Genomic DNA, 23,315 nt, shown 5'->3' on the forward strand with positions numbered 1-23,315 from the left:
GGGTTTGGGGTTTTGAATTGAGTGAGTTTGGGGCAGAAGTGTGGGCTTTTGCTTGTGGGTTTTCGGAAAAGGTGCGTCTTAAAAGTGGTGGTGACTTGTGTGTTTGGGTGGGAGCCGAGCCGAGCCGAGCCGAGGTTAAATGGTGGAGGGATTTAAATCGGTCTAAGCAAGCAAGGTGTCGTGTGGCGTCCTTTACATTCGTTTCGAGGTCTTTGTATCAGGGTGTTAGGGGGGTCTTAATAAAGAAGTTTATGGTTCCGCCCAACCCTGTGCCTGTGCAATTTGTCCTTTCTAAAATCCTAAAGAACCATCAGTAAGGGGGGTAAACAGGAGCCGGAAGCTCTCACAAAGAACGAGCAGCAGGTTTCAGGCAGACCAAAGTGCGCCTTTCAGCTAGTTGATGGTCCTCCAGCAAGAGTTGATGCTTACCTGGGGTGTGCGTCCAGTTTTTTTTTTTATTTCCAAAATATACTTTATTCATAAATATCTGTAAAAATTACATTGCCAAACAGTTTCCAAACAGCACCAAAAAATACAAACATTGCAAGGGAGATCAGTTTCCTTCAATACTGTCATGAGTTTCTTCCCAACCCTTCCGTTTCACAATTGTCATGTCAATTACAGTTTTACATTTACAGCAATTGAGAACATTAACGATACAGTTCGAGGGGTGCGTCCAGTTTGAGCAGCATGGCAGGCAAAACCTCAGCACTCACTGGAAAGCAAAAGAAGTCTTGTGTCAGTCAGACAGGGCTCTCGACTGCTCCCTCACACTCGTGGCGGCTGCTAGTTTCCGCTCACCAGCTTTTCCTTGCGCCAGCTGGGGCTCTTCTGGGCTTCTTTCATGGTTATTGGAGCTGGCCGGTCCTGCCGCTGCTAACTTGCTGCTGCTGGAGGGACCTGCTGATTGAAGCAAAGCACTGACTGCGTTCAGGCAGTGAGCCAAGCCCAAGCCCAAGCCGCATTTCCCTGCAGCTCAAGGAGCAACTTGGAGACAGCTGCTATGGGGCTGTTGTGAAAGAATCTGGGCTCAGCAGTCTTAGCCAAGCTGGGGAATTAGCTCAAATGGTAGAGCGCTCGCTTAGCATGTGAGAGGTAGCGGGATCGATGCCTGCATTCTCCATTCTGCTTTTTCCTGGGCTCCAATCTTCACATTCAGCACTTGTGGCAAGCAGCTGACAACGTCTTGCCTTGCGCTCCCATCTCCAGTGCTGGAGGCTGTCAAATGCTTTGCAGCACTGCAGCAAGCAAAGCGGCTGGATTTTGGCACGCAACGAGAGCGGAAAGGTCAAGTGAGTGATGGCAAAAGAAAGCACAGTGGGCACACTGCCTTCTCTGAGGATCGAACTCAGGACCTTCAGATTATGAGACTGACGCGCTGCCTACTGCGCTAAGAAGGCACTGCCATGCAGCACGCCCAAGTAGACCAAGTTGCAAAGTGTTCCCAAGCCGCAGGACAAAGTCGACACAAAACTCTCAGCCAGCCAGGAGTCAAAGCTATCAGCTTCCCATCCCTAGACAGACGTCTTATCCATTACAGCATTGGCCCAGGCTGTGGAGAGCAGCTGGCCGTTCACAGTCCCACAGCACAGCGGCAGCAATGGCTAGGCCAAGGCCTGAGCGGCAAACCATCAGCCAGCACTTTTGTCACTTCCCTTCCGTAGCTCAGCTGCTGCGGCGCAGGACTGTAGAGGAAAGCAGAGCAAAATCATCCTTTGGCCGCTGCTTAAATTCACACTTGAAGGAGTATGTGCTTTTTTAGAGTAAGCGTGTAGTAAGCAGCAATTAGCTGAAGGTAGCGCTCTTAACTTGACAAGTCGATGGCTGCTCAACGTGTTGCCGCCAAGGCACGGGATCCCTCGTTTCCTGTCTGCAAACTGCCTGCACGCGACTGTTTCACTTCCGCAGTTTCATCTGCTGGCCAGCAGGGGTTCGTCTTTGCTCCCCCAGAATATATAATATTCCATAAAAATTTGCAACCCTTTTCTATGCAATGGACATTTGCAAAACGCAGCAAAAATAGTGTTGGCGCATACAGCCCGAGGGGGTCTTACACGGGTGCCGGCCACTCGGTAAACTATGGCGGGAGGACCCCCTTACACAGTGGTCTTTCTCCATGGAGCCTTTGGAGCGGCTGCCCCAAGCTTTACTGCATCCCACAGCACGTAGTCCTGGACCTCGGAACGTGCCAGCGAGCGAAACTCAAGTCGTGGACGACTCTTTGCACTGGAAGAATTGGGATCGGAATTCCTCCTCCCCACCCCCACCTCCCGCCCCCCGCCCCCCGACTGGACTTTAAAACTGGACTTTATGGAGTATGGGGAAGGAACCCCAACCCTCACGGACAATAGTACTGTGAATGAGAGCCAAAACCTTACACAAAGCACACAGACGCAGGCTGCATTCCGATGGATCAATTTCAAACATTCCAACATCACAACAGAACTGATAGTGTCAAAGGACTGGAATTTGGGACATTATCATAACAGTGACACAGCATAACTGCCGTCATGTAACACAATTAAGTAATTAGGGAGGCCATTCTTACAACTAACCGGCCCCAGGCCACAGCATTCACTCCTGTCGAGGCAGGAGAGAAACCTTTTCACGTATATCAGCTCTGGAGCCTGGAATACCTCACCCTGGTGGAGTTTATTGTTCTCGGTCATGGAAATAACATCAACATAAGTGGATCTGTCTGGACCAGGCAGGTAACTGACGAAAGAGATTAAAAGGTGCTAAGCGCTCACCATCCAGCAGGATGGCTCCAGGTGATGTGTTTATGATATTTCGATAAGGATCATCATGAAAAGGACAAGATCGAAGAGTTTGGCACTGCAGTCAAGAAGGAGGGTCAGGAAGAGTCAACCTGGCTCGTGGACCTACAAATTCTCACCTCATGGAGGATTGTAAGTTATCAGCCAAATGTGAGGGGTATTTGGGGCTGAGAGTTGAAAGCAATTTTAAGTGTGACAAAGAAATCCTGGGAGGGTTTGGGGTTTTGAATTGAGTGAGTTTGGGGCAGAAGTGTGGGCTTTTGCTTGTGGGTTTTCGGAAAAGGTGCGTCTTAAAAGTGGTGGTGACTTGTGTGTTTGGGTGGGAGCCGAGCCGAGCCGAGCCGAGGTTAAATGGTGGAGGGATTTAAATCGGTCTAAGCAAGCAAGGTGTCGTGTGGCGTCCTTTACATTCGTTTCGAGGTCTTTGTATCAGGGTGTTAGGGGGGTCTTAATAAAGAAGTTTATGGTTCCGCCCAACCCTGTGCCTGTGCAATTTGTCCTTTCTAAAATCCTAAAGAACCATCAGTAAGGGGGGTAAACAGGAGCCGGAAGCTCTCACAAAGAACGAGCAGCAGGTTTCAGGCAGACCAAAGTGCGCCTTTCAGCTAGTTGATGGTCCTCCAGCAAGAGTTGATGCTTACCTGGGGTGTGCGTCCAGTTTTTTTTTTTATTTCCAAAATATACTTTATTCATAAATATCTGTAAAAATTACATTGCCAAACAGTTTCCAAACAGCACCAAAAAATACAAACATTGCAAGGGAGATCAGTTTCCTTCAATACTGTCATGAGTTTCTTCCCAACCCTTCCGTTTCACAATTGTCATGTCAATTACAGTTTTACATTTACAGCAATTGAGAACATTAACGATACAGTTCGAGGGGTGCGTCCAGTTTGAGCAGCATGGCAGGCAAAACCTCAGCACTCACTGGAAAGCAAAAGAAGTCTTGTGTCAGTCAGACAGGGCTCTCGACTGCTCCCTCACACTCGTGGCGGCTGCTAGTTTCCGCTCACCAGCTTTTCCTTGCGCCAGCTGGGGCTCTTCTGGGCTTCTTTCATGGTTATTGGAGCTGGCCGGTCCTGCCGCTGCTAACTTGCTGCTGCTGGAGGGACCTGCTGATTGAAGCAAAGCACTGACTGCGTTCAGGCAGTGAGCCAAGCCCAAGCCCAAGCCGCATTTCCCTGCAGCTCAAGGAGCAACTTGGAGACAGCTGCTATGGGGCTGTTGTGAAAGAATCTGGGCTCAGCAGTCTTAGCCAAGCTGGGGAATTAGCTCAAATGGTAGAGCGCTCGCTTAGCATGTGAGAGGTAGCGGGATCGATGCCTGCATTCTCCATTCTGCTTTTTCCTGGGCTCCAATCTTCACATTCAGCACTTGTGGCAAGCAGCTGACAACGTCTTGCCTTGCGCTCCCATCTCCAGTGCTGGAGGCTGTCAAATGCTTTGCAGCACTGCAGCAAGCAAAGCGGCTGGATTTTGGCACGCAACGAGAGCGGAAAGGTCAAGTGAGTGATGGCAAAAGAAAGCACAGTGGGCACACTGCCTTCTCTGAGGATCGAACTCAGGACCTTCAGATTATGAGACTGACGCGCTGCCTACTGCGCTAAGAAGGCACTGCCATGCAGCACGCCCAAGTAGACCAAGTTGCAAAGTGTTCCCAAGCCGCAGGACAAAGTCGACACAAAACTCTCAGCCAGCCAGGAGTCAAAGCTATCAGCTTCCCATCCCTAGACAGACGTCTTATCCATTACAGCATTGGCCCAGGCTGTGGAGAGCAGCTGGCCGTTCACAGTCCCACAGCACAGCGGCAGCAATGGCTAGGCCAAGGCCTGAGCGGCAAACCATCAGCCAGCACTTTTGTCACTTCCCTTCCGTAGCTCAGCTGCTGCGGCGCAGGACTGTAGAGGAAAGCAGAGCAAAATCATCCTTTGGCCGCTGCTTAAATTCACACTTGAAGGAGTATGTGCTTTTTTAGAGTAAGCGTGTAGTAAGCAGCAATTAGCTGAAGGTAGCGCTCTTAACTTGACAAGTCGATGGCTGCTCAACGTGTTGCCGCCAAGGCACGGGATCCCTCGTTTCCTGTCTGCAAACTGCCTGCACGCGACTGTTTCACTTCCGCAGTTTCATCTGCTGGCCAGCAGGGGTTCGTCTTTGCTCCCCCAGAATATATAATATTCCATAAAAATTTGCAACCCTTTTCTATGCAATGGACATTTGCAAAACGCAGCAAAAATAGTGTTGGCGCATACAGCCCGAGGGGGTCTTACACGGGTGCCGGCCACTCGGTAAACTATGGCGGGAGGACCCCCTTACACAGTGGTCTTTCTCCATGGAGCCTTTGGAGCGGCTGCCCCAAGCTTTACTGCATCCCACAGCACGTAGTCCTGGACCTCGGAACGTGCCAGCGAGCGAAACTCAAGTCGTGGACGACTCTTTGCACTGGAAGAATTGGGATCGGAATTCCTCCTCCCCACCCCCACCTCCCGCCCCCCGCCCCCCGACTGGACTTTAAAACTGGACTTTATGGAGTATGGGGAAGGAACCCCAACCCTCACGGACAATAGTACTGTGAATGAGAGCCAAAACCTTACACAAAGCACACAGACGCAGGCTGCATTCCGATGGATCAATTTCAAACATTCCAACATCACAACAGAACTGATAGTGTCAAAGGACTGGAATTTGGGACATTATCATAACAGTGACACAGCATAACTGCCGTCATGTAACACAATTAAGTAATTAGGGAGGCCATTCTTACAACTAACCGGCCCCAGGCCACAGCATTCACTCCTGTCGAGGCAGGAGAGAAACCTTTTCACGTATATCAGCTCTGGAGCCTGGAATACCTCACCCTGGTGGAGTTTATTGTTCTCGGTCATGGAAATAACATCAACATAAGTGGATCTGTCTGGACCAGGCAGGTAACTGACGAAAGAGATTAAAAGGTGCTAAGCGCTCACCATCCAGCAGGATGGCTCCAGGTGATGTGTTTATGATATTTCGATAAGGATCATCATGAAAAGGACAAGATCGAAGAGTTTGGCACTGCAGTCAAGAAGGAGGGTCAGGAAGAGTCAACCTGGCTCGTGGACCTACAAATTCTCACCTCATGGAGGATTGTAAGTTATCAGCCAAATGTGAGGGGTATTTGGGGCTGAGAGTTGAAAGCAATTTTAAGTGTGACAAAGAAATCCTGGGAGGGTTTGGGGTTTTGAATTGAGTGAGTTTGGGGCAGAAGTGTGGGCTTTTGCTTGTGGGTTTTCGGAAAAGGTGCGTCTTAAAAGTGGTGGTGACTTGTGTGTTTGGGTGGGAGCCGAGCCGAGCCGAGCCGAGGTTAAATGGTGGAGGGATTTAAATCGGTCTAAGCAAGCAAGGTGTCGTGTGGCGTCCTTTACATTCGTTTCGAGGTCTTTGTATCAGGGTGTTAGGGGGGTCTTAATAAAGAAGTTTATGGTTCCGCCCAACCCTGTGCCTGTGCAATTTGTCCTTTCTAAAATCCTAAAGAACCATCAGTAAGGGGGGTAAACAGGAGCCGGAAGCTCTCACAAAGAACGAGCAGCAGGTTTCAGGCAGACCAAAGTGCGCCTTTCAGCTAGTTGATGGTCCTCCAGCAAGAGTTGATGCTTACCTGGGGTGTGCGTCCAGTTTTTTTTTTTATTTCCAAAATATACTTTATTCATAAATATCTGTAAAAATTACATTGCCAAACAGTTTCCAAACAGCACCAAAAAATACAAACATTGCAAGGGAGATCAGTTTCCTTCAATACTGTCATGAGTTTCTTCCCAACCCTTCCGTTTCACAATTGTCATGTCAATTACAGTTTTACATTTACAGCAATTGAGAACATTAACGATACAGTTCGAGGGGTGCGTCCAGTTTGAGCAGCATGGCAGGCAAAACCTCAGCACTCACTGGAAAGCAAAAGAAGTCTTGTGTCAGTCAGACAGGGCTCTCGACTGCTCCCTCACACTCGTGGCGGCTGCTAGTTTCCGCTCACCAGCTTTTCCTTGCGCCAGCTGGGGCTCTTCTGGGCTTCTTTCATGGTTATTGGAGCTGGCCGGTCCTGCCGCTGCTAACTTGCTGCTGCTGGAGGGACCTGCTGATTGAAGCAAAGCACTGACTGCGTTCAGGCAGTGAGCCAAGCCCAAGCCCAAGCCGCATTTCCCTGCAGCTCAAGGAGCAACTTGGAGACAGCTGCTATGGGGCTGTTGTGAAAGAATCTGGGCTCAGCAGTCTTAGCCAAGCTGGGGAATTAGCTCAAATGGTAGAGCGCTCGCTTAGCATGTGAGAGGTAGCGGGATCGATGCCTGCATTCTCCATTCTGCTTTTTCCTGGGCTCCAATCTTCACATTCAGCACTTGTGGCAAGCAGCTGACAACGTCTTGCCTTGCGCTCCCATCTCCAGTGCTGGAGGCTGTCAAATGCTTTGCAGCACTGCAGCAAGCAAAGCGGCTGGATTTTGGCACGCAACGAGAGCGGAAAGGTCAAGTGAGTGATGGCAAAAGAAAGCACAGTGGGCACACTGCCTTCTCTGAGGATCGAACTCAGGACCTTCAGATTATGAGACTGACGCGCTGCCTACTGCGCTAAGAAGGCACTGCCATGCAGCACGCCCAAGTAGACCAAGTTGCAAAGTGTTCCCAAGCCGCAGGACAAAGTCGACACAAAACTCTCAGCCAGCCAGGAGTCAAAGCTATCAGCTTCCCATCCCTAGACAGACGTCTTATCCATTACAGCATTGGCCCAGGCTGTGGAGAGCAGCTGGCCGTTCACAGTCCCACAGCACAGCGGCAGCAATGGCTAGGCCAAGGCCTGAGCGGCAAACCATCAGCCAGCACTTTTGTCACTTCCCTTCCGTAGCTCAGCTGCTGCGGCGCAGGACTGTAGAGGAAAGCAGAGCAAAATCATCCTTTGGCCGCTGCTTAAATTCACACTTGAAGGAGTATGTGCTTTTTTAGAGTAAGCGTGTAGTAAGCAGCAATTAGCTGAAGGTAGCGCTCTTAACTTGACAAGTCGATGGCTGCTCAACGTGTTGCCGCCAAGGCACGGGATCCCTCGTTTCCTGTCTGCAAACTGCCTGCACGCGACTGTTTCACTTCCGCAGTTTCATCTGCTGGCCAGCAGGGGTTCGTCTTTGCTCCCCCAGAATATATAATATTCCATAAAAATTTGCAACCCTTTTCTATGCAATGGACATTTGCAAAACGCAGCAAAAATAGTGTTGGCGCATACAGCCCGAGGGGGTCTTACACGGGTGCCGGCCACTCGGTAAACTATGGCGGGAGGACCCCCTTACACAGTGGTCTTTCTCCATGGAGCCTTTGGAGCGGCTGCCCCAAGCTTTACTGCATCCCACAGCACGTAGTCCTGGACCTCGGAACGTGCCAGCGAGCGAAACTCAAGTCGTGGACGACTCTTTGCACTGGAAGAATTGGGATCGGAATTCCTCCTCCCCACCCCCACCTCCCGCCCCCCGCCCCCCGACTGGACTTTAAAACTGGACTTTATGGAGTATGGGGAAGGAACCCCAACCCTCACGGACAATAGTACTGTGAATGAGAGCCAAAACCTTACACAAAGCACACAGACGCAGGCTGCATTCCGATGGATCAATTTCAAACATTCCAACATCACAACAGAACTGATAGTGTCAAAGGACTGGAATTTGGGACATTATCATAACAGTGACACAGCATAACTGCCGTCATGTAACACAATTAAGTAATTAGGGAGGCCATTCTTACAACTAACCGGCCCCAGGCCACAGCATTCACTCCTGTCGAGGCAGGAGAGAAACCTTTTCACGTATATCAGCTCTGGAGCCTGGAATACCTCACCCTGGTGGAGTTTATTGTTCTCGGTCATGGAAATAACATCAACATAAGTGGATCTGTCTGGACCAGGCAGGTAACTGACGAAAGAGATTAAAAGGTGCTAAGCGCTCACCATCCAGCAGGATGGCTCCAGGTGATGTGTTTATGATATTTCGATAAGGATCATCATGAAAAGGACAAGATCGAAGAGTTTGGCACTGCAGTCAAGAAGGAGGGTCAGGAAGAGTCAACCTGGCTCGTGGACCTACAAATTCTCACCTCATGGAGGATTGTAAGTTATCAGCCAAATGTGAGGGGTATTTGGGGCTGAGAGTTGAAAGCAATTTTAAGTGTGACAAAGAAATCCTGGGAGGGTTTGGGGTTTTGAATTGAGTGAGTTTGGGGCAGAAGTGTGGGCTTTTGCTTGTGGGTTTTCGGAAAAGGTGCGTCTTAAAAGTGGTGGTGACTTGTGTGTTTGGGTGGGAGCCGAGCCGAGCCGAGCCGAGGTTAAATGGTGGAGGGATTTAAATCGGTCTAAGCAAGCAAGGTGTCGTGTGGCGTCCTTTACATTCGTTTCGAGGTCTTTGTATCAGGGTGTTAGGGGGGTCTTAATAAAGAAGTTTATGGTTCCGCCCAACCCTGTGCCTGTGCAATTTGTCCTTTCTAAAATCCTAAAGAACCATCAGTAAGGGGGGTAAACAGGAGCCGGAAGCTCTCACAAAGAACGAGCAGCAGGTTTCAGGCAGACCAAAGTGCGCCTTTCAGCTAGTTGATGGTCCTCCAGCAAGAGTTGATGCTTACCTGGGGTGTGCGTCCAGTTTTTTTTTTTATTTCCAAAATATACTTTATTCATAAATATCTGTAAAAATTACATTGCCAAACAGTTTCCAAACAGCACCAAAAAATACAAACATTGCAAGGGAGATCAGTTTCCTTCAATACTGTCATGAGTTTCTTCCCAACCCTTCCGTTTCACAATTGTCATGTCAATTACAGTTTTACATTTACAGCAATTGAGAACATTAACGATACAGTTCGAGGGGTGCGTCCAGTTTGAGCAGCATGGCAGGCAAAACCTCAGCACTCACTGGAAAGCAAAAGAAGTCTTGTGTCAGTCAGACAGGGCTCTCGACTGCTCCCTCACACTCGTGGCGGCTGCTAGTTTCCGCTCACCAGCTTTTCCTTGCGCCAGCTGGGGCTCTTCTGGGCTTCTTTCATGGTTATTGGAGCTGGCCGGTCCTGCCGCTGCTAACTTGCTGCTGCTGGAGGGACCTGCTGATTGAAGCAAAGCACTGACTGCGTTCAGGCAGTGAGCCAAGCCCAAGCCCAAGCCGCATTTCCCTGCAGCTCAAGGAGCAACTTGGAGACAGCTGCTATGGGGCTGTTGTGAAAGAATCTGGGCTCAGCAGTCTTAGCCAAGCTGGGGAATTAGCTCAAATGGTAGAGCGCTCGCTTAGCATGTGAGAGGTAGCGGGATCGATGCCTGCATTCTCCATTCTGCTTTTTCCTGGGCTCCAATCTTCACATTCAGCACTTGTGGCAAGCAGCTGACAACGTCTTGCCTTGCGCTCCCATCTCCAGTGCTGGAGGCTGTCAAATGCTTTGCAGCACTGCAGCAAGCAAAGCGGCTGGAGTTTGGCACGCAACGAGAGCGGAAAGGTCAAGTGAGTGATGGCAAAAGAAAGCACAGTGGGCACACTGCCTTCTCTGAGGATCGAACTCAGGACCTTCAGATTATGAGACTGACGCGCTGCCTACTGCGCTAAGAAGGCACTGCCATGCAGCACGCCCAAGTAGACCAAGTTGCAAAGTGTTCCCAAGCCGCAGGACAAAGTCGACACAAAACTCTCAGCCAGCCAGGAGTCAAAGCTATCAGCTTCCCATCCCTAGACAGACGTCTTATCCATTACAGCATTGGCCCAGGCTGTGGAGAGCAGCTGGCCGTTCACAGTCCCACAGCACAGCGGCAGCAATGGCTAGGCCAAGGCCTGAGCGGCAAACCATCAGCCAGCACTTTTGTCACTTCCCTTCCGTAGCTCAGCTGCTGCGGCGCAGGACTGTAGAGGAAAGCAGAGCAAAATCATCCTTTGGCCGCTGCTTAAATTCACACTTGAAGGAGTATGTGCTTTTTTAGAGTAAGCGTGTAGTAAGCAGCAATTAGCTGAAGGTAGCGCTCTTAACTTGACAAGTCGATGGCTGCTCAACGTGTTGCCGCCAAGGCACGGGATCCCTCGTTTCCTGTCTGCAAACTGCCTGCACGCGACTGTTTCACTTCCGCAGTTTCATCTGCTGGCCAGCAGGGGTTCGTCTTTGCTCCCCCAGAATATATAATATTCCATAAAAATTTGCAACCCTTTTCTATGCAATGGACATTTGCAAAACGCAGCAAAAATAGTGTTGGCGCATACAGCCCGAGGGGGTCTTACACGGGTGCCGGCCACTCGGTAAACTATGGCGGGAGGACCCCCTTACACAGTGGTCTTTCTCCATGGAGCCTTTGGAGCGGCTGCCCCAAGCTTTACTGCATCCCACAGCACGTAGTCCTGGACCTCGGAATGTGCCAGCGAGCGAAACTCAAGTCGTGGACGACTCTTTGCACTGGAAGAATTGGGATCGGAATTCCTCCTCCCCACCCCCACCTCCCGCCCCCCGCCCCCCGACTGGACTTTAAAACTGGACTTTATGGAGTATGGGGAAGGAACCCCAACCCTCACGGACAATAGTACTGTGAATGAGAGCCAAAACCTTACACAAAGCACACAGACGCAGGCTGCATTCCGATGGATCAATTTCAAACATTCCAACATCACAACAGAACTGATAGTGTCAAAGGACTGGAATTTGGGACATTATCATAACAGTGACACAGCATAACTGCCGTCATGTAACACAATTAAGTAATTAGGGAGGCCATTCTTACAACTAACCGGCCCCAGGCCACAGCATTCACTCCTGTCGAGGCAGGAGAGAAACCTTTTCACGTATATCAGCTCTGGAGCCTGGAATACCTCACCCTGGTGGAGTTTATTGTTCTCGGTCATGGAAATAACATCAACATAAGTGGATCTGTCTGGACCAGGCAGGTAACTGACGAAAGAGATTAAAAGGTGCTAAGCGCTCACCATCCAGCAGGATGGCTCCAGGTGATGTGTTTATGATATTTCGATAAGGATCATCATGAAAAGGACAAGATCGAAGAGTTTGGCACTGCAGTCAAGAAGGAGGGTCAGGAAGAGTCAACCTGGCTCGTGGACCTACAAATTCTCACCTCATGGAGGATTGTAAGTTATCAGCCAAATGTGAGGGGTATTTGGGGCTGAGAGTTGAAAGCAATTTTAAGTGTGACAAAGAAATCCTGGGAGGGTTTGGGGTTTTGAATTGAGTGAGTTTGGGGCAGAAGTGTGGGCTTTTGCTTGTGGGTTTTCGGAAAAGGTGCGTCTTAAAAGTGGTGGTGACTTGTGTGTTTGGGTGGGAGCCGAGCCGAGCCGAGCCGAGGTTAAATGGTGGAGGGATTTAAATCGGTCTAAGCAAGCAAGGTGTCGTGTGGCGTCCTTTACATTCGTTTCGAGGTCTTTGTATCAGGGTGTTAGGGGGGTCTTAATAAAGAAGTTTATGGTTCCGCCCAACCCTGTGCCTGTGCAATTTGTCCTTTCTAAAATCCTAAAGAACCATCAGTAAGGGGGGTAAACAGGAGCCGGAAGCTCTCACAAAGAACGAGCAGCAGGTTTCAGGCAGACCAAAGTGCGCCTTTCAGCTAGTTGATGGTCCTCCAGCAAGAGTTGATGCTTACCTGGGGTGTGCGTCCAGTTTTTTTTTTTATTTCCAAAATATACTTTATTCATAAATATCTGTAAAAATTACATTGCCAAACAGTTTCCAAACAGCACCAAAAAATACAAACATTGCAAGGGAGATCAGTTTCCTTCAATACTGTCATGAGTTTCTTCCCAACCCTTCCGTTTCACAATTGTCATGTCAATTACAGTTTTACATTTACAGCAATTGAGAACATTAACGATACAGTTCGAGGGGTGCGTCCAGTTTGAGCAGCATGGCAGGCAAAACCTCAGCACTCACTGGAAAGCAAAAGAAGTCTTGTGTCAGTCAGACAGGGCTCTCGACTGCTCCCTCACACTCGTGGCGGCTGCTAGTTTCCGCTCACCAGCTTTTCCTTGCGCCAGCTGGGGCTCTTCTGGGCTTCTTTCATGGTTATTGGAGCTGGCCGGTCCTGCCGCTGCTAACTTGCTGCTGCTGGAGGGACCTGCTGATTGAAGCAAAGCACTGACTGCGTTCAGGCAGTGAGCCAAGCCCAAGCCCAAGCCGCATTTCCCTGCAGCTCAAGGAGCAACTTGGAGACAGCTGCTATGGGGCTGTTGTGAAAGAATCTGGGCTCAGCAGTCTTAGCCAAGCTGGGGAATTAGCTCAAATGGTAGAGCGCTCGCTTAGCATGTGAGAGGTAGCGGGATCGATGCCTGTATTCTCCATTCTGCTTTTTCCTGGGCTCCAATCTTCACATTCAGCACTTGTGGCAAGCAGCTGACAACGTCTTGCCTTGCGCTCCCATCTCCAGTGCTGGAGGCTGTCAAATGCTTTGCAGCACTGCAGCAAGCAAAGCGGCTGGATTTTGGCACGCAACGAGAGCGGAAAGGTCAAGTGAGTGATGGCAAAAGAAAGCACAGTGGGCACACTGCCTTCTCTGAGGATCGAACTCAGGACCTTCAGATTATGAGACTGACGCGCTGCCTACTGCGCTAAGAAGGCACTGCCATGCAGCACGCCCAAGTAGACCAAGTTGCAAAGTGTTCCCAAGCCGCAGGACAAAGTCGACACAAAACTCTCAGCCAGCCAGGAGTCAAAGCTATCAGCTTCCCATCCCTAGACAGACGTCTTATCCATTACAGCATTGGCCCAGGCTGTGGAGAGCAGCTGGCCGTTCACAGTCCCACAGCACAGCGGCAGCAATGGCTAGGCCAAGGCCTGAGCGGCAAACCATCAGCCAGCACTTTTGTCACTTCCCTTCCGTAGCTCAGCTGCTGCGGCGCAGGACTGTAGAGGAAAGCAGAGCAAAATCATCCTTTGGCCGCTGCTTAAATTCACACTTGAAGGAGTATGTGCTTTTTTAGAGTAAGCGTGTAGTAAGCAGCAATTAGCTGAAGGTAGCGCTCTTAACTTGACAAGTCGATGGCTGCTCAACGTGTTGCCGCCAAGGCACGGGATCCCTCGTTTCCTGTCTGCAAACTGCCTGCACGCGACTGTTTCACTTCCGCAGTTTCATCTGCTGGCCAGCAGGGGTTCGTCTTTGCTCCCCCAGAATATATAATATTCCATAAAAATTTGCAACCCTTTTCTATGCAATGGACATTTGCAAAACGCAGCAAAAATAGTGTTGGCGCATACAGCCCGAGGGGGTCTTACACGGGTGCCGGCCACTCGGTAAACAATGGCGGGAGGACCCCCTTACACAGTGGTCTTTCTCCATGGAGCCTTTGGAGCGGCTGCCCCAAGCTTTACTGCATCCCACAGCACGTAGTCCTGGACCTCGGAACGTGCCAGCGAGCGAAACTCAAGTCGTGGACGACTCTTTGCACTGGAAGAATTGGGATCGGAATTCCTCCTCCCCACCCCCACCTCCCGCCCCCCGCCCCCCGACTGGACTTTAAAACTGGACTTTATGGAGTATGGGGAAGGAACCCCAACCCTCACGGACAATAGTACTGTGAATGAGAGCCAAAACCTTACACAAAGCACACAGACGCAGGCTGCATTCCGATGGATCAATTTCAAACATTCCAACATCACAACAGAACTGATAGTGTCAAAGGACTGGAATTTGGGACATTATCATAACAGTGACACAGCATAACTGCCGTCATGTAACACAATTAAGTAATTAGGGAGGCCATTCTTACAACTAACCGGCCCCAGGCCACAGCATTCACTCCTGTCGAGGCAGGAGAGAAACCTTTTCACGTATATCAGCTCTGGAGCCTGGAATACCTCACCCTGGTGGAGTTTATTGTTCTCGGTCATGGAAATAACATCAACATAAGTGGATCTGTCTGGACCAGGCAGGTAACTGACGAAAGAGATTAAAAGGTGCTAAGCGCTCACCATCCAGCAGGATGGCTCCAGGTGATGTGTTTATGATATTTCGATAAGGATCATCATGAAAAGGACAAGATCGAAGAGTTTGGCACTGCAGTCAAGAAGGAGGGTCAGGAAGAGTCAACCTGGCTCGTGGACCTACAAATTCTCACCTCATGGAGGATTGTAAGTTATCAGCCAAATGTGAGGGGTATTTGGGGCTGAGAGTTGAAAGCAATTTTAAGTGTGACAAAGAAATCCTGGGAGGGTTTGGGGTTTTGAATTGAGTGAGTTTGGGGCAGAAGTGTGGGCTTTTGCTTGTGGGTTTTCGGAAAAGGTGCGTCTTAAAAGTGGTGGTGACTTGTGTGTTTGGGTGGGAGCCGAGCCGAGCCGAGCCGAGGTTAAATGGTGGAGGGATTTAAATCGGTCTAAGCAAGCAAGGTGTCGTGTGGCGTCCTTTACATTCGTTTCGAGGTCTTTGTATCAGGGTGTTAGGGGGGTCTTAATAAAGAAGTTTATGGTTCCGCCCAACCCTGTGCCTGTGCAATTTGTCCTTTCTAAAATCCTAAAGAACCATCAGTAAGGGGGGTAAACAGGAGCCGGAAGCTCTCACAAAGAACGAGCAGCAGGTTTCAGGCAGACCAAAGTGCGCCTTTCAGCTAGTTGATGGTCCTCCAGCAAGAGTTGATGCTTACCTGGGGTGTGCGTCCAGTTTTTTTTTTTATTTCCAAAATATACTTTATTCATAAATATCTGTAAAAATTACATTGCCAAACAGTTTCCAAACAGCACCAAAAAATACAAACATTGCAAGGGAGATCAGTTTCCTTCAATACTGTCATGAGTTTCTTCCCAACCCTTCCGTTTCACAATTGTCATGTCAATTACAGTTTTACATTTACAGCAATTGAGAACATTAACGATACAGTTCGAGGGGTGCGTCCAGTTTGAGCAGCATGGCAGGCAAAACCTCAGCACTCACTGGAAAGCAAAAGAAGTCTTGTGTCAGTCAGACAGGGCTCTCGACTGCTCCCTCACACTCGTGGCGGCTGCTAGTTTCCGCTCACCAGCTTTTCCTTGCGCCAGCTGGGGCTCTTCTGGGCTTCTTTCATGGTTATTGGAGCTGGCCGGTCCTGCCGCTGCTAACTTGCTGCTGCTGGAGGGACCTGCTGATTGAAGCAAAGCACTGACTGCGTTCAGGCAGTGAGCCAAGCCCAAGCCCAAGCCGCATTTCCCTGCAGCTCAAGGAGCAACTTGGAGACAGCTGCTATGGGGCTGTTGTGAAAGAATCTGGGCTCAGCAGTCTTAGCCAAGCTGGGGAATTAGCTCAAATGGTAGAGCGCTCGCTTAGCATGTGAGAGGTAGCGGGATCGATGCCTGCATTCTCCATTCTGCTTTTTCCTGGGCTCCAATCTTCACATTCAGCACTTGTGGCAAGCAGCTGACAACGTCTTGCCTTGCGCTCCCATCTCCAGTGCTGGAGGCTGTCAAAAGCACTGCAGCAAGCAAAGCGGCTGGATTTTGGCACGCAACGAGAGCGGAAAGGTCAAGTGAGTGATGGCAAAAGAAAGCACAGTGGGCACACTGCCTTCTCTGAGGATCGAACTCAGGACCTTCAGATTATGAGACTGACGCGCTGCCTACTGCGCTAAGAAGGCACTGCCATGCAGCACGCCCAAGTAGACCAAGTTGCAAAGTGTTCCCAAGCCGCAGGACAAAGTCGACACAAAACTCTCAGCCAGCCAGGAGTCAAAGCTATCAGCTTCCCATCCCTAGACAGACGTCTTATCCATTACAGCATTGGCCCAGGCTGTGGAGAGCAGCTGGCCGTTCACAGTCCCACAGCACAGCGGCAGCAATGGCTAGGCCAAGGCCTGAGCGGCAAACCATCAGCCAGCACTTTTGTCACTTCCCTTCCGTAGCTCAGCTGCTGCGGCGCAGGACTGTAGAGGAAAGCAGAGCAAAATCATCCTTTGGCCGCTGCTTAAATTCACACTTGAAGGAGTATGTGCTTTTTTAGAGTAAGCGTGTAGTAAGCAGCAATTAGCTGAAGGTAGCGCTCTTAACTTGACAAGTCGATGGCTGCTCAACGTGTTGCCGCCAAGGCACGGGATCCCTCGTTTCCTGTCTGCAAACTGCCTGCACGCGACTGTTTCACTTCCGCAGTTTCATCTGCTGGCCAGCAGGGGTTCGTCTTTGCTCCCCCAGAATATATAATATTCCATAAAAATTTGCAACCCTTTTCTATGCAATGGACATTTGCAAAACGCAGCAAAAATAGTGTTGGCGCATACAGCCCGAGGGGGTCTTACACGGGTGCCGGCCACTCGGTAAACTATGGCGGGAGGACCCCCTTACACAGTGGTCTTTCTCCATGGAGCCTTTGGAGCGGCTGCCCCAAGCTTTACTGCATCCCACAGCACGTAGTCCTGGACCTCGGAACGTGCCAGCGAGCGAAACTCAAGTCGTGGACGACTCTTTGCACTGGAAGAATTGGGATCGGAATTCCTCCTCCCCACCCCCACCTCCCGCCCCCCGCCCCCCGACTGGACTTTAAAACTGGACTTTATGGAGTATGGGGAAGGAACCCCAACCCTCACGGACAATAGTACTGTGAATGAGAGCCAAAACCTTACACAAAGCACACAGACGCAGGCTGCATTCCGATGGATCAATTTCAAACATTCCAACATCACAACAGAACTGATAGTGTCAAAGGACTGGAATTTGGGACATTATCATAACAGTGACACAGCATAACTGCCGTCATGTAACACAATTAAGTAATTAGGGAGGCCATTCTTACAACTAACCGGCCCCAGGCCACAGCATTCACTCCTGTCGAGGCAGGAGAGAAACCTTTTCACGTATATCAGCTCTGGAGCCTGGAATACCTCACCCTGGTGGAGTTTATTGTTCTCGGTCATGGAAATAACATCAACATAAGTGGATCTGTCTGGACCAGGCAGGTAACTGACGAAAGAGATTAAAAGGTGCTAAGCGCTCACCATCCAGCAGGATGGCTCCAGGTGATGTGTTTATGATATTTCGATAAGGATCATCATGAAAAGGACAAGATCGAAGAGTTTGGCACTGCAGTCAAGAAGGAGGGTCAGGAAGAGTCAACCTGGCTCGTGGACCTACAAATTCTCACCTCATGGAGGATTGTAAGTTATCAGCCAAATGTGAGGGGTATTTGGGGCTGAGAGTTGAAAGCAATTTTAAGTGTGACAAAGAAATCCTGGGAGGGTTTGGGGTTTTGAATTGAGTGAGTTTGGGGCAGAAGTGTGGGCTTTTGCTTGTGGGTTTTCGGAAAAGGTGCGTCTTAAAAGTGGTGGTGACTTGTGTGTTTGGGTGGGAGCCGAGCCGAGCCGAGCCGAGGTTAAATGGTGGAGGGATTTAAATCGGTCTAAGCAAGCAAGGTGTCGTGTGGCGTCCTTTACATTCGTTTCGAGGTCTTTGTATCAGGGTGTTAGGGGGGTCTTAATAAAGAAGTTTATGGTTCCGCCCAACCCTGTGCCTGTGCAATTTGTCCTTTCTAAAATCCTAAAGAACCATCAGTAAGGGGGGTAAACAGGAGCCGGAAGCTCTCACAAAGAACGAGCAGCAGGTTTCAGGCAGACCAAAGTGCGCCTTTCAGCTAGTTGATGGTCCTCCAGCAAGAGTTGATGCTTACCTGGGGTGTGCGTCCAGTTTTTTTTTTTATTTCCAAAATATACTTTATTCATAAATATCTGTAAAAATTACATTGCCAAACAGTTTCCAAACAGCACCAAAAAATACAAACATTGCAAGGGAGATCAGTTTCCTTCAATACTGTCATGAGTTTCTTCCCAACCCTTCCGTTTCACAATTGTCATGTCAATTACAGTTTTACATTTACAGCAATTGAGAACATTAACGATACAGTTCGAGGGGTGCGTCCAGTTTGAGCAGCATGGCAGGCAAAACCTCAGCACTCACTGGAAAGCAAAAGAAGTCTTGTGTCAGTCAGACAGGGCTCTCGACTGCTCCCTCACACTCGTGGCGGCTGCTAGTTTCCGCTCACCAGCTTTTCCTTGCGCCAGCTGGGGCTCTTCTGGGCTTCTTTCATGGTTATTGGAGCTGGCCGGTCCTGCCGCTGCTAACTTGCTGCTGCTGGAGGGACCTGCTGATTGAAGCAAAGCACTGACTGCGTTCAGGCAGTGAGCCAAGCCCAAGCCCAAGCCGCATTTCCCTGCAGCTCAAGGAGCAACTTGGAGACAGCTGCTATGGGGCTGTTGTGAAAGAATCTGGGCTCAGCAGTCTTAGCCAAGCTGGGGAATTAGCTCAAATGGTAGAGCGCTCGCTTAGCATGTGAGAGGTAGCGGGATCGATGCCTGCATTCTCCATTCTGCTTTTTCCTGGGCTCCAATCTTCACATTCAGCACTTGTGGCAAGCAGCTGACAACGTCTTGCCTTGCGCTCCCATCTCCAGTGCTGGAGGCTGTCAAATGCTTTGCAGCACTGCAGCAAGCAAAGCGGCTGGATTTTGGCACGCAACGAGAGCGGAAAGGTCAAGTGAGTGATGGCAAAAGAAAGCACAGTGGGCACACTGCCTTCTCTGAGGATCGAACTCAGGACCTTCAGATTATGAGACTGACGCGCTGCCTACTGCGCTAAGAAGGCACTGCCATGCAGCACGCCCAAGTAGACCAAGTTGCAAAGTGTTCCCAAGCCGCAGGACAAAGTCGACACAAAACTCTCAGCCAGCCAGGAGTCAAAGCTATCAGCTTCCCATCCCTAGACAGACGTCTTATCCATTACAGCATTGGCCCAGGCTGTGGAGAGCAGCTGGCCGTTCACAGTCCCACAGCACAGCGGCAGCAATGGCTAGGCCAAGGCCTGAGCGGCAAACCATCAGCCAGCACTTTTGTCACTTCCCTTCCGTAGCTCAGCTGCTGCGGCGCAGGACTGTAGAGGAAAGCAGAGCAAAATCATCCTTTGGCCGCTGCTTAAATTCACACTTGAAGGAGTATGTGCTTTTTTAGAGTAAGCGTGTAGTAAGCAGCAATTAGCTGAAGGTAGCGCTCTTAACTTGACAAGTCGATGGCTGCTCAACGTGTTGCCGCCAAGGCACGGGATCCCTCGTTTCCTGTCTGCAAACTGCCTGCACGCGACTGTTTCACTTCCGCAGTTTCATCTGCTGGCCAGCAGGGGTTCGTCTTTGCTCCCCCAGAATATATAATATTCCATAAAAATTTGCAACCCTTTTCTATGCAATGGACATTTGCAAAACGCAGCAAAAATAGTGTTGGCGCATACAGCCCGAGGGGGTCTTACACGGGTGCCGGCCACTCGGTAAACTATGGCGGGAGGACCCCCTTACACAGTGGTCTTTCTCCATGGAGCCTTTGGAGCGGCTGCCCCAAGCTTTACTGCATCCCACAGCACGTAGTCCTGGACCTCGGAACGTGCCAGCGAGCGAAACTCAAGTCGTGGACGACTCTTTGCACTGGAAGAATTGGGATCGGAATTCCTCCTCCCCACCCCCACCTCCCGCCCCCCGCCCCCCGACTGGACTTTAAAACTGGACTTTATGGAGTATGGGGAAGGAACCCCAACCCTCACGGACAATAGTACTGTGAATGAGAGCCAAAACCTTACACAAAGCACACAGACGCAGGCTGCATTCCGATGGATCAATTTCAAACATTCCAACATCACAACAGAACTGATAGTGTCAAAGGACTGGAATTTGGGACATTATCATAACAGTGACACAGCATAACTGCCGTCATGTAACACAATTAAGTAATTAGGGAGGCCATTCTTACAACTAACCGGCCCCAGGCCACAGCATTCACTCCTGTCGAGGCAGGAGAGAAACCTTTTCACGTATATCAGCTCTGGAGCCTGGAATACCTCACCCTGGTGGAGTTTATTGTTCTCGGTCATGGAAATAACATCAACATAAGTGGATCTGTCTGGACCAGGCAGGTAACTGACGAAAGAGATTAAAAGGTGCTAAGCGCTCACCATCCAGCAGGATGGCTCCAGGTGATGTGTTTATGATATTTCGATAAGGATCATCATGAAAAGGACAAGATCGAAGAGTTTGGCACTGCAGTCAAGAAGGAGGGTCAGGAAGAGTCAACCTGGCTCGTGGACCTACAAATTCTCACCTCATGGAGGATTGTAAGTTATCAGCCAAATGTGAGGGGTATTTGGGGCTGAGAGTTGAAAGCAATTTTAAGTGTGACAAAGAAATCCTGGGAGGGTTTGGGGTTTTGAATTGAGTGAGTTTGGGGCAGAAGTGTGGGCTTTTGCTTGTGGGTTTTCGGAAAAGGTGCGTCTTAAAAGTGGTGGTGACTTGTGTGTTTGGGTGGGAGCCGAGCCGAGCCGAGCCGAGGTTAAATGGTGGAGGGATTTAAATCGGTCTAAGCAAGCAAGGTGTCGTGTGGCGTCCTTTACATTCGTTTCGAGGTCTTTGTATCAGGGTGTTAGGGGGGTCTTAATAAAGAAGTTTATGGTTCCGCCCAACCCTGTGCCTGTGCAATTTGTCCTTTCTAAAATCCTAAAGAACCATCAGTAAGGGGGGTAAACAGGAGCCGGAAGCTCTCACAAAGAACGAGCAGCAGGTTTCAGGCAGACCAAAGTGCGCCTTTCAGCTAGTTGATGGTCCTCCAGCAAGAGTTGATGCTTACCTGGGGTGTGCGTCCAGTTTTTTTTTTTATTTCCAAAATATACTTTATTCATAAATATCTGTAAAAATTACATTGCCAAACAGTTTCCAAACAGCACCAAAAAATACAAACATTGCAAGGGAGATCAGTTTCCTTCAATACTGTCATGAGTTTCTTCCCAACCCTTCCGTTTCACAATTGTCATGTCAATTACAGTTTTACATTTACAGCAATTGAGAACATTAACGATACAGTTCGAGGGGTGCGTCCAGTTTGAGCAGCATGGCAGGCAAAACCTCAGCACTCACTGGAAAGCAAAAGAAGTCTTGTGTCAGTCAGACAGGGCTCTCGACTGCTCCCTCACACTCGTGGCGGCTGCTAGTTTCCGCTCACCAGCTTTTCCTTGCGCCAGCTGGGGCTCTTCTGGGCTTCTTTCATGGTTATTGGAGCTGGCCGGTCCTGCCGCTGCTAACTTGCTGCTGCTGGAGGGACCTGCTGATTGAAGCAAAGCACTGACTGCGTTCAGGCAGTGAGCCAAGCCCAAGCCCAAGCCGCATTTCCCTGCAGCTCAAGGAGCAACTTGGAGACAGCTGCTATGGGGCTGTTGTGAAAGAATCTGGGCTCAGCAGTCTTAGCCAAGCTGGGGAATTAGCTCAAATGGTAGAGCGCTCGCTTAGCATGTGAGAGGTAGCGGGATCGATGCCTGCATTCTCCATTCTGCTTTTTCCTGGGCTCCAATCTTCACATTCAGCACTTGTGGCAAGCAGCTGACAACGTCTTGCCTTGCGCTCCCATCTCCAGTGCTGGAGGCTGTCAAATGCTTTGCAGCACTGCAGCAAGCAAAGCGGCTGGATTTTGGCACGCAACGAGAGCGGAAAGGTCAAGTGAGTGATGGCAAAAGAAAGCACAGTGGGCACACTGCCTTCTCTGAGGATCGAACTCAGGACCTTCAGATTATGAGACTGACACGCTGCCTACTGCGCTAAGAAGGCACTGCCATGCAGCACGCCCAAGTAGACCAAGTTGCAAAGTGTTCCCAAGCCGCAGGACAAAGTCGACACAAAACTGTCAGCCAGCCAGGAGTCAAAGCTATCAGCTTCCCATCCCCAGACAGACGTCTTATCCATTACAGCATTGGCCCAGGCTGTGGAGAGCAGCTGGCCGTTCACAGTCCCACAGCACAGCGGCAGCAATGGCTAGGCCAAGGCCTGAGCGGCAAACCATCAGCAAGCACTTTTGTCACTTCCCTTCCGTAGCTCAGCTGCTGCGGCGCAGGACTGTAGAGGAAAGCAGAGCAAAATCATCCTTAGGCCGCTGCTTAAATTCACACTTGAAGGAGTATGTGCTTTTTTAGAGTAAGCGTGTAGTAAGCAGCAATTAGCTGAAGGTAGCGCTCTTAACTTGACAAGTCGATGGCTGCTCAACGTGTTGCCGCCAAGGCACGGGATCCCTCGTTTCCTGTCTGCAAACTGCCTGCACGCGACTGTTTCACTTCCGCAGTTTCATCTGCTGGCCAGCAGGGGTTCGTCTTTGCTCCCCCAGAATATATAATATTCCATAAAAATTTGCAACCCTTTTCTATGCAATGTACATTTGCAAAACGCAGCAAAAATAGTGTTGGCGCATACAGCCCGAGGGGGTCTTACACGGGTGCCGGCCACTCGGTAAACTATGGCGGGAGGACCCCCTTACACAGTGGTCTTTCTCCATGGAGCCTTTGGAGCGGCTGCCCCAAGCTTTACTGCATCCCACAGCACGTAGTCCTGGACCTCGGAACGTGCCAGCGAGCGAAACTCAAGTCGTGGACGACTCTTTGCACTGGAAGAATTGGGATCGGAATTCCTCCTCCCCACCCCCACCTCCCGCCCCCCGCCCCCCGACTGGACTTTAAAACTGGACTTTATGGAGTATGGGGAAGGAACCCCAACCCTCACGGACAATAGTACTGTGAATGAGAGCCAAAACCTTACACAAAGCACACAGACGCAGGCT

The 23,315-nt window shown here is 50.1% G+C and overlaps 8 non-coding genes across 8 annotated transcripts; all 8 read right to left on the bottom strand.

The window, feature by feature from the left end:
• Positions 1 to 1,327: 1,327 nt before the first annotated feature.
• trnam-cau (transfer RNA methionine (anticodon CAU)) lies at positions 1,328 to 1,400 on the bottom strand. The gene has a single exon. It is a non-coding gene; the product is annotated as a tRNA-Met (tRNA).
• A 2,916-nt stretch (positions 1,401 to 4,316) lies between these two features.
• Positions 4,317 to 4,389, bottom strand: trnam-cau (transfer RNA methionine (anticodon CAU)). The gene has a single exon. It is a non-coding gene; the product is annotated as a tRNA-Met (tRNA).
• A 2,916-nt stretch (positions 4,390 to 7,305) lies between these two features.
• On the bottom strand, positions 7,306 to 7,378 carry trnam-cau (transfer RNA methionine (anticodon CAU)). Its single transcript has one exon. It is a non-coding gene; the product is annotated as a tRNA-Met (tRNA).
• Positions 7,379 to 10,294: 2,916 nt separating this feature from the next.
• trnam-cau (transfer RNA methionine (anticodon CAU)) lies at positions 10,295 to 10,367 on the bottom strand. Its single transcript has one exon. It is a non-coding gene; the product is annotated as a tRNA-Met (tRNA).
• A 2,916-nt stretch (positions 10,368 to 13,283) lies between these two features.
• On the bottom strand, positions 13,284 to 13,356 carry trnam-cau (transfer RNA methionine (anticodon CAU)). Its single transcript has one exon. It is a non-coding gene; the product is annotated as a tRNA-Met (tRNA).
• A 2,908-nt stretch (positions 13,357 to 16,264) lies between these two features.
• On the bottom strand, positions 16,265 to 16,337 carry trnam-cau (transfer RNA methionine (anticodon CAU)). Its single transcript has one exon. It is a non-coding gene; the product is annotated as a tRNA-Met (tRNA).
• Positions 16,338 to 19,253: 2,916 nt separating this feature from the next.
• trnam-cau (transfer RNA methionine (anticodon CAU)) lies at positions 19,254 to 19,326 on the bottom strand. The gene has a single exon. It is a non-coding gene; the product is annotated as a tRNA-Met (tRNA).
• Positions 19,327 to 22,242: 2,916 nt separating this feature from the next.
• On the bottom strand, positions 22,243 to 22,315 carry trnam-cau (transfer RNA methionine (anticodon CAU)). The gene has a single exon. It is a non-coding gene; the product is annotated as a tRNA-Met (tRNA).
• Positions 22,316 to 23,315: the final 1,000 nt, after the last annotated feature.

Source organism: Heterodontus francisci, chromosome 5 (assembly GCF_036365525.1).
Source record: "Heterodontus francisci isolate sHetFra1 chromosome 5, sHetFra1.hap1, whole genome shotgun sequence".
Classification (NCBI taxonomy): Eukaryota; Metazoa; Chordata; class Chondrichthyes; order Heterodontiformes; family Heterodontidae; genus Heterodontus; species Heterodontus francisci.